This window comes from Moschus berezovskii, chromosome 6, assembly GCF_049115385.1.
Source record: "Moschus berezovskii isolate FMDL1 chromosome 6, NW_MosBer_1.0, whole genome shotgun sequence".
Lineage (NCBI taxonomy): Eukaryota > Metazoa > Chordata > Mammalia > Artiodactyla > Moschidae > Moschus > Moschus berezovskii.
The window spans coordinates 121,577,520-121,592,678 of record NC_142465.1 but is presented as its reverse complement, the minus strand read 5'-3'; the positions used below and the strand labels follow the sequence as shown (position 1 = coordinate 121,592,678).

The 15,159-nt window shown below is 48.0% G+C and overlaps 1 long non-coding RNA gene across 1 annotated transcript; it reads right to left on the bottom strand.

Annotated features, from left to right (window-relative positions):
• Window positions 1-10,108: 10,108 nt before the first annotated feature.
• LOC148777752 (uncharacterized) lies at window positions 10,109-14,954 on the bottom strand. The gene is made up of 3 exons (XR_016037534.1): window positions 14,604-14,954; window positions 12,963-14,104; window positions 10,109-12,168 (listed from the first exon to the last, which is right to left on the bottom strand). It is a non-coding gene; the product is annotated as an uncharacterized LOC148777752 (long non-coding RNA).
• Between the last annotated feature and the right edge of the window lie 205 nt (window positions 14,955-15,159).

Below are 15,159 nucleotides of genomic sequence, written 5' to 3'. Positions count from 1 at the left end.
GACGTGGCAGCAGGACCAGTGAGGGGCTTTCCGGCTCCGTCATCCTGTGATCCCACTCCCCTTGGTGTGACTTGCTCAGTCGTGTCCGACTCCCTGCAACCCCATGGGGTGTTCCCGCCAGGCTCCTCCGTCCATGTGATTTTCCCAGCAAGAATACTGGAGTGGATTGCCATTTCCTTTTCCAGGAATCCCCTTGATTTCTTATATTTTTTGACACAAGTGCCTCTTAGGAGAAAAACACCTGGCACCCTCACCCCTGTCCCCACCTCCACGGCTGTCAGCTCCCAGATGTGATCCTCCTGGGGCGGACGACTCACGCCCCAGCCACCGCCCTAAAAGCCTTCACGATCCCACTTACACGCAACCCCTCGCCGCTCTGAGGAAGCAGCCTGCCCCTGAACACAGAGACCGCTTCGTTCCGGTTCCTCTGGGTGGCCCCCGTGTTGCCCCAATCACACTGGCTTTTCCTCACTGAGCACTTTTAAGCAACAGTGTCTCTGCCTTGGTGAGTACGAGCTAACACTGGCTGGTCGTGACTCGTCTTTCCTACATTTTTGCATTCCATTATAGAAAAAAACTATTGTCTTCGGAGTTCCCTTCCTTGGTGACTCATTTGTTCGGTGATCCTGGCATGTTTTGCATAAAAGTGGAAGACAGAGTTAAACAGTAAAACCTTGAGCACAGAGGAGATGATTATTCCTGAAGTTATTTTAGGAACTTATTCCAGAGCCCGGGCTGGTGCAAATGGTGGGAGCATGGCTGTATCAGATTGGATTTGACTGTAATACAGTTATTTCAGTAAAGCTCCGGAGAGATGAAAATCCCGATGTTATCTCAGCGGAAGATGGTGAAGGCAGAGAGAACAAATAGAGAGACGGAAAGCCACAGTTTTGAGCAACAGAGTCGAGTCGTCTGTCCACCATCCAGCCATCCACCCGCCCATCCCTCCCATATTTAGTGAACATTCGTTAAGCACCTTGCTTTTGCCATCCCTAGGCTTGGTTCTTGTTATGTATGGAACACAGTCAGCCCCTCACAGGCTCCCCACAGTAACCACCACCCTGACTTCAAACATGGAACTGTTTTGCCCTGACCTGTACTTTCTCTCTCGATGGGCTTCCTTGGTGGAAGTCTCCTTCCAACGCAGGAGACTCAGATTCGATCCCTGGGTATGGAAAATCCCTGGCAGAAGAAATGGCAACCTATCCCTGTTTTCTTGCCTGGAAAATTCCATGGATGGAGGAGCCTGGTGGGTTACAGTCCATGGGGTCACAGAAGAGTTTGACACGGCTGAGCGACCAAACAACAGCAACAACCCAACGTACGTAAAGTATGTTCCTGGGCCTGGACTCTCCCATCTGCGTGTTTGTGAGCCTCGCCTCATTGTTCTGTGTGGGACCCATTGCATGGAGGCACCATGAGTTTCTGGTCCACACTCCCGCTCATGGGGCTTGGGGTTGCTAGCTTTGGGGGATGTCACAAAGACACAGTTTCATGTCTCTCTGCTTCTGAATGTTTCCCTAGAAATATGCTTTCTGGCTCACAGGGTGTGTGTGGGTTGGTGCAAGTGGGTTGGTGCAAAGCTCTAAATGGCTCAGAAATGTTTGTGCCAATTTATACTCCCACCAGCACTACACGAGAGCTCTCTTTGTTCCACATCCTTGACAACACTTGGTGTTGTCTGTCATTTTAATTTTAGTCATCAGAGAGTGTCTAAGCATTGTTTAAATTACAAATAGTATCAATCCTTTCCCTGAAACATTATATCCATGCATTGAAGAAAAATGTAAAAACTGAGAACATTTCAAAAATATGTTTAATGACTAAAACTCTGTATTTTCCTAAACTTTATTGTCTGTATCCAGACATGAAATCATGGACTGGTTCAAAATTGGGAAAGGAGTACGTCAAGGCTGTATATTATCACCCTGATTGTTTAACTTATATGCAGAGTACATCATGAGAAACGCTGGAAGAGTCACAAGCTGGAATCAAGATTGCCGGGAGAAATATCAATAACCTCAGATATGCAGATGATACCACTCTAATGACAGAAAAGGAAGAAAAACTAAAGAAACTCTTCATGAAGGTGAAAGAGGAGAGGGAAAAAGCTGGCCTAAAACTCAGCATTCAAAAAACAAAGATCATGGCATCCAGTCCCATGACTGCATAGCAAATAGATGGGGAAAAAGTGGAAACAATGGCAGATTTTATTTTCTTGGGCTTCAAAATCACTGCAGATGATGACTGCAGCTATGAAATTAAAAGACACTTGCTCCTTGGAAGAACAGCTATGACAAACCTAGACAGCATGTTAAAAAGAAAAGATATCACTTTGCCAACAAAGGTCTGTAGAGTCAAAGCTACAGTATTTCCAGAAGTCATGTACAGATGGAAAGTTGGACGATAAAGAAGGCTAAGCCCAGAAGAACTGATGTTTTTGAATCGTGTTGGTAGAGAACACTCTTGAGAGTCCCTTGGACTGCAAAGAAATCCAACCAGTCCATCCTAAAGGAAATCAGTCCTGAATAATCATTGGAAGATCTGATGCTGAAGCTGGAACTGCAATACTTTGGCCACCTGGTGGGAACAGCTGACTCACTGGAAAAGACCCTGATGCTGGGAAAGACTGAAGGCGGGAGGAGAAGGGGGCGACAGAGGATGAGATGGTTGGACGGCATCACTGACTCTGTGGACATGAGTTTGAGTGAACTCCGGGAGTTGGTGGTGGACAGGGAGGCCTGGCGTGCTGTGGTTGCAAAGAGACACAACTTAGCAACGGAACAATAACAAGATACTTAACTTAAAGTCAAGAGTATTGGGGTCTCCTGAGACACAGTTCTGTGGGCGTCACGTTCTGATTTTGCACATCACACAGAGATTGTGTGCCCACCCCATCGCCGTGTCCTCGAGGTTCTGACTCCCACAGCGGAACATGCAGCTCAGCGTGTGGCGGCGTGTGAGAGACAGACACCAGCGCCCGGTGCCCACGGCATGGGCACGGGGATGGGCGACGAGGGCGCTGGGGCGCAAGCACAGCGCGGGCACACAGTGCGGGCACGGGGATGGGCGACGAGGGTGCTGGGGCGCAAGCACAGCGCGGGCACACGGCGCAGGCACACGGCACGGGCACGGGGATGGGTGACAAGGGCGCTGGGGCGCAAGCACAGCGCAGGCACACAGCGCGGGCACGAGGATGGGCGACGAGGGCACTGGGGCACAAGCACAGCGCGGGCACAGGGTGCGGGCACGGAGATGGGTGACGAGGGCGCTGGGGCGCAAGCACAGCGCGGGCACACGGCACGGGCACGGGGATGGGCGATGAGGGCGCTGGGGCGCAAGCACGGCGCGGGCACACGGTGCGGGGCGCGGTGGGGCTGTACACGCGGCCGCCTTGCATGCCGGGAGGGCTCTTCCACAGCAGTGACGGTCCTCACAGACGTGCGCACGCATCCATGACCACGTCACCCACGAGGAGAGGACGGGTCGCCTTACAGGTCACATTTGAAAGGAAACAGTCTGGAGTAAAGCACAGCTGCACAGGAACCTGGAATGTGAGGGCCATGAATCAAGGCAAGTTGGAACTGATCAAACAGGAGGTGGGAAGAGTGAAAGTCAGCATTTTCGGAATCAATGAACTAAAATGGACCAGAACGGCGATTTGACTAAGGCGACCGTGATATCTACTACTGTGGGCAAGAATCCCGTAGAATAAATGGAGTAGCCCTCACAGTCAGCAAAAGATTCCAAAATGTAGTACTTGGGTGCAGTCCCTAAATGACAGAATGATCTCTTCATCGCCACGGAAAGCTATTCAATATCACAGTAATCCTACATAATATCGCAACAACTAATGGTGAAGAAGTTGAAGTTGAATGGTTCCAGGAAGACCTACAAGACTTTATAGAACTGACGCCAAAAAAAGATGCCCTTTTCATTATAGGGGACTGGAATGCAAAAGTAGGAAGTCAAGAAACGCCTGGAGTAAGAGGCAAGTTTGGCCTTGGAGCATGGAATGAAGCAGGGCAAAGGCTAACAGAGTTTTGCCAAGAGAACGCACTGGTCATAGCAAACACCCTCTTCCAACAACACAAGAGGAGACTCTACACACTTACATCACCAGATGGTCAACACCAAAATCAGATTGATTATATTCTTTGCAGCCAAAGATGGAGAAGCTGTATACAGTTAGCAGAAACAAGACCAGCAGCTGACTGTGGCTCAGATCATGAACTCTTTATTGCAAACTTCAGACTTAATGGAAATAAGGAAAACCACTAGACCATTCAGATATGACCTAAATCAAATCCCTTACATATAGAAATGACAAATAGATTCAAAGGATTAGATCCGATAGACAGAGGGCCTGGAGAACTATGGACAGAGGTTCGTGACATTATACAGGAGACAGTGATCAAAACCATCCCCAGGAAGAAGAAATGCAAAAAGGCAAAATGGCTGTCTGAGGAAGCCTTACAAATAGCTGAGAAAAGAAGAGAAGTGAAAGCAAAGGAGAAAAGATACACCCATCTGAATGCAGAGTCCAAAGAACAGCAAGGAGAGGTAAGAAAACCTTCCTCAGCGATCAATGCAAAGAAATAGAGGAAAACAACAGAATGGGAAAGACTAGAGATCTCTTCAAGAAAATTAGAGATACCAAGGGAACATTTCATGCAAAGATGGGCTCGTTAAAGGACAGAAATGGTAGGGACCTAACAGAAGCAGAAGATATTAAGAAGAGGTGGCAAGAATACACAGAAGAACTGTACAAAAAAGATCTTCATGACCCAGATAATCACGATGGTGTGATCACTCACCTAGAGCCAGACATCCTGGAATGCTAAGTCAAGTGAACTTTAGAAGCATCACTACGAACAGAGCTAGTGGAGGTGATGGAATTCCAGTTGAGCTATCTCAAACCCTAAAAGATGACACTGTGAAAATGCTACACTCAATATGCCAGCAAATTTGGAAAACTGAACAATGGCCACAGGACTGGAAAAGGTCAGTTTTCATTCCAATCTCAAATAAAGGCAATGCCAAAGAATGTTCAAACTACTGCACAACTGCACTCATCTCACACACTAGCAAAGTAATGCTTAAAATTCTCCAAGCTAGGCTTCAACAGTATGTGAACCAAGAACTTTCAGATGTTTAAGCTGGATTTATAAAAGACAGAGGTACCAGAGATGAAATTGCCAACATTGATTGGATCATAGAAAAAGCAAGAGAGTTCCATAAAATCATCTACTTTTGTTTCATTGTCTACACTAAACCCTTTGATTGTGTGGATCACAACAATCTGTGGAAAATTCTTCAAGAGACGGGCATACCAGACCATCTGACCTGCCTCCTGAGAAATCTGTACGCAGGTCAAGAAGCGACAGTTAGAACTGGACATGGAACAAAGACTATTTCCAAATTGGGAAAGGAGTATTTCAAGGCTTGTATATTGTCACCCTGCTTATTTAATTTCTATTCAGAGTTCCTCATGAGAAACGCTGGGCTGGGTAAAGCACAAGGTGGAATCAAGATTGTCGGGAGAAATATCAATAACCTTAGATATGCAGATGACACCACCCTTATGGCAGAAAGTGAAGAGGAACTAAAGAGCCTCTTGATGAAAGTGAAAGAGGAGAGTGAAAATGCTGGCTTAAAACTCAACATTCAAAAAATGAAGAGCATGACATCCGGTCCCATCACTTCATGGCAAATAGATGGGGAAACAGTGGAAACAGTGACAGACTTTATTTTCTTGGGTTTCAAAAAAACTGCAGATGGTGACTGCAGCCAAGAAACTAAAAGACATTTGCTCCTTGGAACAAAACCTATGACCAACCTAGACAGCATATTAAAAAGCAGAGATATTGTCTGTGTAGTCAAGGCTATTGCTTTTCCAGTGTTCATGTGTGGACGTGAGAGTTGGACCATAAAGAAAGCTGAGCACCAAAGAATTGATGCTTTTGAACTGTAGTGTTGGAGAAGATTCTTGAGACTCCCTTGGACTGCAAGGAGATCCAACCAGTCCATCCTAAAGGAAATCAGTCCTGAATATTCGTTGGAAGGACTGATGCTGAAGCTGAAACTCCAATACTTTGGCCACCTGATGCGAAGAACTGACTCATTGGAAAAGACCCTGATGCTGGGAAAGATTGAGGGCGGGAGGAGAAGGGGACGACAGAGGATGAGACGGTTGGATGGCATCACCGACTCGATGGACATGAGTCTGAGCGAGCTCTGGGGGTTGGTGATGGGCAGGGAGGCCTGGTGTGCTGCCGTCCGTGGGGTCGCAAAGAGTCGGACACGGCTGAGCTGGAAGCACAGCTGGGTATCTACCGTGTGTCATGTTCACGAGTAAATACTACATAAATTTAAAAACACGAAACGTAAAATGCGTAACTAAGGGGGGAGTGGCGCGACTACCTCTGTAAAGTTTTGAAATAGATGGAGCCTTATTGAAGACCTGAAAAGCTCAGAGCTCCAGATAGAAAGTAACGGATTGAGAGGGCAGCAGCGTTGGGTCTCCGTCACGAGTGGCGCCTGAGACGGGTGAAGACGACTGAAGCACTGACCGCGGTCGTTTATAGCATTGAACGCCGACGGTGGGTTGTCAGTTGAGTAAAGTTTCCTCATAAGCGAAAATGTGGGCCACTCGGTCCTGTCTGAGTCCCTGTGACCCCGTGGCCTGCAGCCTGTCAGGCTCCTCTGTCCATGGACTTCTCCAGGCACGAATGCTGGAGTGGATAGCCATTCCCTTCTCCAGGGGACCTTCCTGACTCGGGGATTGAACCTGGGTCTCTTGCATTGCAGGCAGACTCTTTACCATCTGAGCCCCCGGGTCCCTCTGAATATCCACAATGAAAAAAGCCGAGGGAACTAATAGAGCTAATAGAAATATTGGCAAAGAATGTGGCAGACAGTTCCCACAGAGGCAAAAGTGAATGCCAAGAAATGGGGGAAGAGATACTGAAATCTCCTAAAAGCACGGCCTCAGGAAAGGAGGATGATTCAAGCTGATAGTGAGGACGGGGAAAACAGGACTTTCTGTGGGGATCCAGTCATAATAACAGGCATTGGCAGTTACAGGGAAATGTGGCTACAGATGCCCCATGATCCGGAAAGCTCTTCATCCACGTTCACCTCTGATGACTCTCGCGTTCACGAGGCCAGAAATGAGGACACTTATTGATTATGGCTGTGGAGGCATGGACAAATAAAATTCACAAAGACGTTGTTTGAACCACTTGGCAGAGTCAGGAGCGATGAACTGAATATTCAAGAGCAAAAGACAGGCAACACTCGCTGTGCTTTGTGTACATCGATTAGATGCTCTCAATCAAATCTATGACGTTCAGACTCAGTCTCCTTCAGAGGTTGGGGAATTTAAGCGCCATATCACACACTGAGGGAGGAGCTGGTCTGCACGGAGATCGGGACTTTCTGCGGAAGCTGTACTCGTTATACGCATCACTCATGTTTAATTTTACTGTAGAAATGTCAGATATGCACGCAGAGAGAGCAGAGCAGTGAGCCCCACTCTGTGTCCCCTAGTTGCCATGATGGAAGTCCTCAGCTGACCACATCTCTTCTCTGCCTCGGTGGCTCACCCCATCCTGTTCCATATTATTTTTGAAGCAAATTACTTCATTTCGTCTTTAAGTATTATGGTGTGCAACTCAGAAATACATTTTCCCTTCTTGAAAGTATCACAATATTACAATCCTACTCCACAATTTCAACAATCGATTTTTACTATCTTCAAATGTGCTGCTGCTGCTCACATTTCCCTGGTTGTTCTAGAAAAGATTTTTAGCCATTTGTGTGGCTGTAAGATTTGTGTGGGTGTTCATTGGAAGGACTGATGCTAAAGCTGAAACTGCAATACTTTGGCCACCTCATGCGACGAGTTGACTCACTGGAAAAGACTCTGATGCTGGGAAAGGTTGGGGGCAGGAGGAGAAGGGGACGACCGAGAATGAGATGGCTGGATGGCATCACTGACTCTGTGGACATGAGTTTGACTGAACTCCGGGAGTTGGTGATGGACAGGGATGCCTGGCGTGCTGTGATTCATGGGGTCGCGGAGAGTCGGACACGACTGAGCGACTGAACTGAACTGAACTGAAGATTTGTGTGTATATGTAAATACTCACAGGCTTCCCAAGAGGTGCTAGACACGAAGAGCCGCTTGTCAATGCAGGAGACGTAAGACACGTGAGTTTGACCCCTGGGTCAGGAAGATGCCCTGGAGGAGGGCACAGCAACCCGCTCCAGTGTTCTTGCCCGGAGAACCCCATGGACAGAGGAGCCTGGTGGGCTGCAGTCTCCCAAAGAGTCAGACACAACTGAAGCGACTCAGCACGCGTGCACACTTGCACACACGTACACTTGCACACACGTGTACACCTACACAGCCTTATATTGTAACGGGCTTCCCTATTAACCTCTTAATACTTGGATGGATTCTCCCTCACAACTTATTGACCCCTGTGTATGACCTGTTGAAGAAACCAGGATGTCTGTTCTGTAGCGGTCCCCATAATCTGGATTTTGCTGATCTCATCCTGATGAAACAGCTAGGATGCTCAGACGACCCCTGGATTTTCTGGAAACTGAGGGATCTAGAAGGTTGATCAGATTTAGTTTTTTGGTTTTTTATGGGAGTGTTCCATCGATGATATTTTGCATTTAATTTCAGCAAACTCTGGGAAATAGTGGAGGATAGAGGAGCCTGCATGTGGCAGTCCTGAGGTCGTGAAGGTTGGGCACGCCTTAGCAGCTGAGCAACACAGTGTGTGGTTGCCTCTTTGCTCTGATATCAGCAGCGACTGATGATCATCGCTTACGTCCACTAAACTATTGATTTTAAAATGTGATATTCAGAGTCCATAGTTACTCAATTGTTTATTAAAGTGGAACCATTTTATGGGCTTCCCTGGTGGTTCACCTGGTAAAGAATCCGCCTGCAATGTGGGAGACCTGGGTTCGATCCCTGGGTTGGGAAGATCTGCTGGAGAAGGGAAAGGCTACCCACTCCAGTATTCTGGCCTGGAGAATTCCATGGACTGTATAGTCCATGGGCTCACAAAGAGTTGGACACGACTGAGTGACTTTCACTTTTGCTTTCAACGATTTTATAGAGACTTCCCTTCATAAACCACTTGGAGACTTAGAGGTAAAGTCAAACAAGTCAAGCAAAGCAAACATGGGTACTTTCTCAGTACTTCCCACTTTTCAAGTTAAATGCGTTTATTTATCATGAACTCTCAAATTTAAGCCTATGTGGTGTTTTCCAATGAGTGGCAGTTAATATCTTCTCTGACCTCAAATGTGTTTTCTGAGTAGGTCTCCTGTGACCCAGGTTGCCTCTGATAGCTTCCCTGCCATCAGGTGTGAAGAGAGAACATTGCTAACATTTTCTGCCCCAGACCAGAAAATCAGCAGTTTCCCCAGTGGGCTCTGGTTCCTCTCCACGGGGAAGGAGATATAGACGGAGCTCGTCTCAACCACTGCCCTGCACCATCTCTCTGATTCCCAAACAGCAGAGCTGAACAAGAACTTGGGAAACGATAGAACAAGAGCAGTGTGTGCACTCAAAACCGTGCAGAAGGTAACGCTCTGTATTTCTCAAGTATGATCATGTGTCACAGTTAACAGCAAACCTGGCTAACACGAAACAGCTGAGTGAGCGTCAGCTGAAGACAAGGGGCAGGATCTGAGGGAAATGGATTATTTAAGGGAAAAAGGAGGAGAGAAAGGAGAGAATAGTTTCATGTTTTATGAACTGAGGTATTGATTAATTTGACTTCTGTCACCTGAAAGTCAATAAGTTAATAGAAAAAGTTTTCAAAAGGAAAGAAACGCAGGCCAATCCAATCAGAAAGCAGGTGTGTGGCTGCTGGGGGGAGATGGGAAGTGACTGCTAATAGGTGCGGGGTCTCTTTATAGGGAAATAAAGATGTCCTGGAATTAGACTGTAAGGGTGCGCAGTACTTGTGAACGCACTGAAATCACTGAACTGCACATTTTATAAGGGTAGACTTTATGGCATGTAAATTATATCTCAGTTTAAGAAAAGAGATCATAGATATGTTCTATTACCCTCCTGTATACAAATCCTAAAGAAATTCACACAGAGACTTGGGTCCTTGGAAGTCTCAGGGGTTTCTAGGAAGCCTGCATGTCTATTTCTGGGGCTTGACTAACTAACATTGCAAGAAACACATCAACATTCTATTCAGTGGCCAGAGTCCATAATTATGAGCTACAGAGCAGCAAAGGAAAAGCCTAAATACATGGTGCTTTGTGTAAGATACATGAAACCAAATGAGATTATAGCACACTATTTCACATAAATTTAGCATATTTTTGTATGTGCATACATATACACACGATTTTTCAAAGTTGCACAGCCATATAACTGCATATATTAAACGCATCATGGGGATTCCTGGACAAGAGGCAAGGACGGTGATGAGACTCAGCCATGGAGTAAAAGCTACGGAATAAAAACGGAGAGGGGAGTCCTGCTTGAGCCCAGGATGGTAATGAGCCACTCTGAGCCAAGGCCCCGAGGAACCCTCTGCACTTGAGGTCCAAAGGAAAGGAATGAACAACAATCTCAATTTTATTCAAACCCTGGGAATTATTTCTCTCAAAGAACGTCAGAGAGAGGCAAGCACGCTCTTAATTCACTGCAAAGTGACTTCCGAATGTCCTCTTCCCGTTTGCCTCAGTGCTGCTGCCATAACAGGCTATTAGTTTCAACAACCCTCTTTTTCCTTCATCCCCTCCTTCCAACTCCAAACTCACTCAGACTCTCTGGGCTCTTGTTTTCCTTCTCTTTGGAGAGGAAATTTCATTCACCTCCTCGGCCAACCACCAATTCTTGCTTCTCCAGTTCTGTTCTCTCTAGTAAAAGTGAAAGTAACAGTCGCTCAGTCACGTCTGACTCTCTGCGACCCCATGGACTGGAGCCCACCAGGCTCCTCTGTCCATGAAATTCTCCAGGGAAGAATACTGGGGTGAGGAGCCATCGCTTTCCCCAGGGGATCTTCGCAGGTCTCCCGCACTGCAGGTGGACTCTTCACCGTCGGAGTCACCAGATCTACACACGTGGGTGCAGCAACAGCTGCCTCTGCTCCGGGGGTGAGGGGCACAGCCAGAGAGGAGCCTGGGCTCTCTCGGAGGACAGCAGCTGCTGGAAAGCACTCGGTGCTGCAAGCTGGACCCCCGGCCCCATGGGGCTCCTCAGTGCTCCTGTCATTGCCCGGTCACTAAGCTATGTCTGGGGTCACATGGGCCGCAGTGCCCCAGGCTCCTCTGTCCTCCACTGTCTCCCTGTGTTTGCTCAAACTCATGTCCGTTGAGTCGGTGACGCCATCCAACTATCTCATCCTCTGTCACCACCTCCTCCCACTGCCCTCAATCTTTTTCAGCATCAGGGTCTTTTCAGATGAGTTGGCTCTTCGCATCAGGTGGCCAAAGTATTAGAGCTTTAGCTTCAGCATCAGCCCTTCCAATGAATATTTAGGGTTGATTTTCTTTAGGGTTGAGTGGTTTGATCTACTTGCCGTCCAAAGGACCCTCAAGAGTCTTTTCCAACACCACAGTTCAAAAGCATCAATTCTTCGGTTCTCAGTGCTCTGAGGGTCTGATAACCCAGCCTCTGCCTTGCTGGTCCCCCAGTTCTAAGAGATGTGTTGTACTTTTTTAAAACTTTGATTATTATTTAGAGCTTTCAACAGCGTTTCTCTTTGCTCTTTCAATCCCTCTAAAACCTGTGTAGCCAGTTCCTTGTATTAAATCCCCCGTGTGAAAATGCCTGTGCGATCTGTATTACCCTGATTGAATGCTGGCTATTAAAACGTTTAGTACCAGAAGTAGTGCCAGCTCAGGAAACAGACCCTCAGAGATGGGATTCTGGAATTGGCTTGGCTATATCCTTGGTCTTGAATAACATTCTGAGGTGATTAGCACTGGGCAGTTGGGTACGGTCAAGCCCATGGTGAGCTGTGGCATCACAAAGAGAATCTCCTATTGGTCATGGTGTGCTGCCTGTAGAATCCAGGGCTGCAGGCGCGAGGTGACTTCACGTGGCCACCCTCATGGTAAAGATGACCCGGGACTACGGGGTGAGAATTCTCTTGTAATTACACTGCAGAACTTCTAGGGAAAAATTATAAACTCAGGGTTATAAAGGCTCAATTTAAGCCATGGTCAGAGAACCAGAGACATTCCAGGACAACCCTAAAATGATCTCTTGCTTCTTGTAGCTGCAGTGAGGAGCTGGTTTAAAATCGGGAGCAAAATATAATCACACAAGTTGCAGACTTTACGTTGAATTCTGTTGTTGCTATTTAGTCACCAAGTCGTGTCTGACTCTTTGTGACCCCATGGACTGTAGCCTACCAGGCTCCTCTGTCCACGGGATTTCCCGGGCAAGAATACTGGAGTCAGGTGCCGTTTCCTTCCTACTAACTCTTTTGTGTAAGGTAAAGAATTGACTGGGAGAAATGGGACTCTGAGCATTGCAATGGGTGCATCTGGATGGACTTAAGCAGAGCTGAGAAGCTTGACCGTCTCTGAGGACCCCTTTCCAGCAGAGGCAGTCCCTGCTCCTGACTCCGAGGAGTCCAGCTAACTCAGCCCTGTGTAAAGACCTTGCACGCGCTTGTCTGAGGGGGGCGACTTGCAAGGCGATGCCTGGCCTCCCCAAACCCACTCTCCTCACCCCTCCATCTGCAACTAGAGTTGGGTCTCTCCAGGTTTCAGCAGGAGGCCTGTACAACGGCTGACTTGGAGGAGGGAGTTTCTAGCCTGAAAGAATGATAAGGGCTTGCTAATTTTCACCAGCAAAAATATGAGGGATTGTGTGGAAATGAATGTGAAGGGTGTCAGACCGAAGAGGAAGGAAGATACATTGGGATGAGACCAAATTTACCAGTAGCAGGAGTGCTTACCAGAGAGTCTAGATAAAATACATGAGCTCCAGAAGCTGAAGGACTTTCTACCAGTTTTCTTGATTGATTGCTTGATTAAAACTCAGTCCACTGACAACCTCATTGGAGAGGCCAAATCCTCCCTGGCATAAAGGAGAGAGAAGGAACCGCTGGCTGACCACACCGAGGATGCTGGAGAGGATGTGTTATGTGAGTCTGCGTTTCTCCACAGTCCTCCCTGAGAGGGCTCAGAAGACACTCACCAAGAAATGCGTCTGTTGGAAGGGCAACGGTGTTCTTGGAAAGTTCTTGGTCGGCTTGAGAGGCCAGTGGGGGCCAAGGGGAGTTACGGTAGGGCTGGTGGACTCCTGAGAAGGAGTCATCAGAAGGTGACACCCCAGGGGCAGAGGCATTGTCGCCGCAGGCGGGAGGGAACGTGCAGACGCGTTTTGTCACAGGCATCTCTGGGGATGACTGTTCATCATGATGTCTCCAGGACCCCACACGTGGAAAGCTCACTAAATACTATCTGACGAAAAACACACAGAATCCACATCCCGGTGGGCAGAGACCTGACGCTAGAGACCACCATGGCAAGTCAAGCTTTGTCATCCGCTTTCCACAGTGGACCCTGTTCCCAGACTCAGAACTCCGTGCTTGAGGAGCCTAGAATGGCTTCCAGTTTTGACTGGACCGGGATGAGCGCCTCCTGGTCAAACGGCCCAAACACTAGTCGCCTTAGCACAAGGGGAGGTGCAGGGGCTGGGGGAATGTAGGTTGGAATAAAGTGTTAAACAGCGTGCAGAATAGGCCTGTGATTTTCTAAATCAAGACCGCGTTCTGTGACTTAGAGGATGCAGCCACTTCTACTGAGCAGAGAAGTCGTGGGACCTGAGTCGTGCTGGGGGAGGGGGAGACAGCCGCACTTGTCCCCACTGATAATCAAAGGGACAGTGAGGACAAAATATAAGTTGTGAATTGATCCCTGCGTCGACTCATGCCTCTAGGGAATTGTCTATCCCGGCACTGATGGCCGGTAAAATTGATCATCTGATTCTTTGCTTCGGCTGCATTCTAATTCCCCGAAACAGGGACGCCGTGGGTAGCGTTCGCGTCTCTACTCCCAGTAGCTCGCTGCAGTCGTGGTGAGTGCTCACTGCTACCTGTGGAGATGGGAGCGTAAACAAGTGAATTTCACAGGAGAGGGAATGAACGTCCAAGCAGGGAAGTGATGACTGCGAGCGACAGACGCAGAGGACTCTGCGCCCTGACCCCCTTCACAGGTTCCCTATTCAGTGTTTTCCAGCAGATCAGATGGTACCTCTGCCACCCATCTTTTTATTATAAAAAATAGTGACTGAATCGCTTCCCACGGAGAAAATTTTGCATGCTGGTCACCGAGCCCCTAGATGCAGTAAGAAACGGGTGCTGCCCCTCGTTCATAGGCTTCCCTGGTGGTGCGGATGGTAAAGAATCCGCCTGCAATGCCCGAGGCCCGGGCTGGATCCCCGGGTGGGGAGGATCCCTTGCAGGAGGACGTCGGCGCACAGTCAGAGCAGGCTGGCTCCTTGCTTGCTGCCCGTGAAGATGGGTGCCAGAGGCGGACCGTGCAGCTCTAGGGAGAACGTAAACGCTGCCAGGAAGGGAAGGGCTTTGACTTACTCCTGGCTGCGGTGCTTCTCCAAGGAGGGTCTGGAGTCGGCAGCCTTGGCGTCTGTCTGCGCCTGATGGATGTGTGATGAATCTCCAGGATTGCAGACCTTTCCCTGGGATGTAAACAAGCTCACCGCCGCATTAATGTTCCCAAAGTACAATCAGAGAACTAGTAAACCCGTTAAAAACAAACAACAAACCTGATGTTGTGAAAATGATTAAAAAGTGCCTACAAGTAGTGTTAACTAAAATCCCTTACCCACGCATGGTTTTCTTCCATTTATAAAGGAAGGCAAACAAGTTTCCCATAAACAGTCCTTCTCCTTACTGACTTTACAATACAATTTGATTTATAAAAATTCAATTTACACAGGACTTTCAAGAGAGACATTCATTGTGGAAAGTGGGGTATTTGACATTTGGTTCTAAGATCGATAAGGCTGGGGCTGCTCTGAGTTAAGGAGGAGAACCTCTATTCTAGCAGCTGGGCTGTGCGCATGGGGCCCTTTGCTCTGAGTCAGCTGAATCGCAGGCATGATTTCCCACCAGGCAGGACATATTCAGT